At 39.8% G+C, this 2500-nt stretch overlaps 1 protein-coding gene across 1 annotated transcript in view; it reads right to left on the reverse strand.

Moving 5' to 3' along the window:
- Positions 1-2094: 2094 nt before the first annotated feature.
- Positions 2095-2500, reverse strand: part of LOC137967333 (contactin-associated protein 1-like) — a 7852-nt gene continuing 7446 nt past the window's right edge. Inside the window, exon 4 of the mRNA XM_068813855.1 lies at positions 2095-2500. This exon is cut by the window's right edge and continues 979 nt beyond it. The gene's annotated coding sequence lies outside the window, so the exon portion shown is untranslated.

The following is a 2500-nucleotide window of genomic DNA, read 5'->3' on the forward strand; positions in this document are numbered from 1 at the left end:
ACCATGATTTGAGACATTGCTATGATGAAAATAAGATTTTAATAGACACATTAATAAGTAAATGAAATACACATGAAATATATTACATAATATCGCTGGAACGAAATAGTAATTTTAAGTATTCCCTGCTAACATGTTGGGAACAATTCCATCATTCCTGATTTTAAGCACTTTTAAATTAAAAGATATGGTCTCATTTGTGGAATATATTAAACTGCGCAGTTTGTGGTTGGATGTCATATGCCAGACATATTGCAAATGCAGCCGCAAAGATCCCACAATCGCTGCCATTGTTTTGTTGATGAACTGAAATTTTACTTGTTCACCAGAGTACAAAATTAATAACCTGTTTCTTCAATTTCATTTTCTATAAGCTTTTATAATGTAAATTCACTGTGGCATTATCAACACCAAGAGAACTTGCACAAACCCAATGGCTGTTACCTGTGTGCAATATTTGTATAAATGGACCGGTGATTTTTTTGAACATGCAAGCAGGCCCAAATAGACCTTCAATCGTTGGATCAACTTTTTTTTTGATTTATGTGTACCTCTTGCACAATGTCACAGTTAAATTTCATGGCCTTTCAAGAACACTGAGATATTAAGCCCAAGTCTTCTGAGGGTTGTCCAATATACAGTTCCATATTCACGTTACCTGTATTGAAGGGGGCTGAACACAGTTTTTCCGCGGCGAGCTGCAGTCTTTACGCCGGTGCGGATTTTGAAAACCAAAACAAATATGGCGAAAACTCTTTCTCCCTCCTTCTCGCGATCGTCTTGGAAATGCAATGTAAATTTCACTTCCATTACGTCATACGCCAGAAAGTCTTTCAGAGGAACCCAGCAAAATGCTGCGCGAGCGCATTCACTCAAAAATTTGAGACCAAAAGCTGTTGGCTGTTTTACCAAACTTCTCGCCAATCCGTCCTTAGATTTTGCTGAAATTTGGAATTAAAATAGTTCCGATTACAAATGAGTCGTCTATTAGAACAAATCACAAGCTTAACGGGCAAAAATGGCAAAAACGTCTATCAGCAAATTATGAAAAATCATGTGTCAGTTAAAATTCTATGATAACAGGCGTTAAACGTTCTTTATTCTGCACTTATCAGAAGTTAATAGAAAAACAAGAAACGAAAATAGCCAACAAATCCTGGAGAATATTGAATGTGGCCTGAAAGTAACGCCATAAATCCGATGCTAAAAACAAAGCAAGTCTAACGTGTAAAGTAAAGAAAACTACTTATCTTAAAACAATTAAAGGCAGCAAGCGCTGCGAAGAGCTAAAGAACCCTTCGATTAGGCTGACCCCTCGCTGAAGAGAAGGATCTTAAATGGGAAGAAAAGCGGCAGAAGACGCCGACTCCCTTCGATCTGCGGGGCGAAAACGACGACGCCAGTCCTTGGCTTTTCTCTCTGCCCTTCTCTCCGCCCTGTACATACTCTTTTCGTCATCAGAATCTAAAGCCAGCTCGTCCGAGAGGTATTTATTCACCTTTGACCTGCCAAAATCACTCTTACCGGCCATTTTAATCACCTTTATCCTCTTCGAAACAGCCTCAGTACCTGCGTCCAAAGCGGCCTTGACTTTGCTTTCAAAGCGTCGGATGCTTCGTCAACCGTGTCCAGCACTTGAACGGCATGGTCCACTGAGCTGCAGTTGGTTTCCCTTTCTCTTACAGGTGTAACTTTCTCGACGCCCCCTTTTAACGGCTCTCTAGACAGTGGAACCATTCTCCTCCGAAAACCGCCTGGCGAAACCGCTCAGACGATCTTCGATAACCTGCGCAAGGTTGTCGGTCAAAGCACCAATAGACTCGGCAACGGAAGACTGGATTAACCGGTTAATGATAGGGCTGATAGCAGCGCCTGAGTCGTCGTTAACAGTAACTGTCGAGCCGAAGACCTTTGCTGCTGCTCCTTGGGCATAGCGATAGCAAAAACGAAACTGTGGGTAGCAGGCGTTCACAGAACCGAAGGATGAATACGAATGAACAAGACACTTATATAACCTTACGCAAAATAGATATCTGCTAAACTGCGTACCGCAGATATTTTTGCATTTCTGTTGCTTTGGGTAAGCAAATGCAGCAAAAGAACTATATGAATGAATTAGCATAAATGAGGAATAAGCATCCTTTATGCCTTGTTTTAATCTACAATAAATACGTTACCATTGTAACAGCCTGCAGAGCACATTAATCATTCACTGTCAAAAATAGAAACCTTCATGGTAGCACTTATCAGTGATCAAGTTTGAGCTTCCAGGCAAAAACTGCATAAATATGACAGAAATGAGAAAGTACAGTAGAACCCCGCATGTAAGAGCCTTCCCTTTTAAAATTTAGCCTAAATAGGTTCTTGCATAAATGGTAATTAACAGAAATTTAGGCTATTTAGGTTCTTAAATAGGTTCTAATTTTCTGAAGAAAAAGAAATTCATCGTGTAGATAGCTTTTCCTATCCCTTAGATAAAATTGAAATAAAATTTACAAAA

This window comes from Montipora foliosa, chromosome 8 (genome assembly GCF_036669935.1).
Source record: "Montipora foliosa isolate CH-2021 chromosome 8, ASM3666993v2, whole genome shotgun sequence".
NCBI lineage: Eukaryota > Metazoa > Cnidaria > Anthozoa > Scleractinia > Acroporidae > Montipora > Montipora foliosa.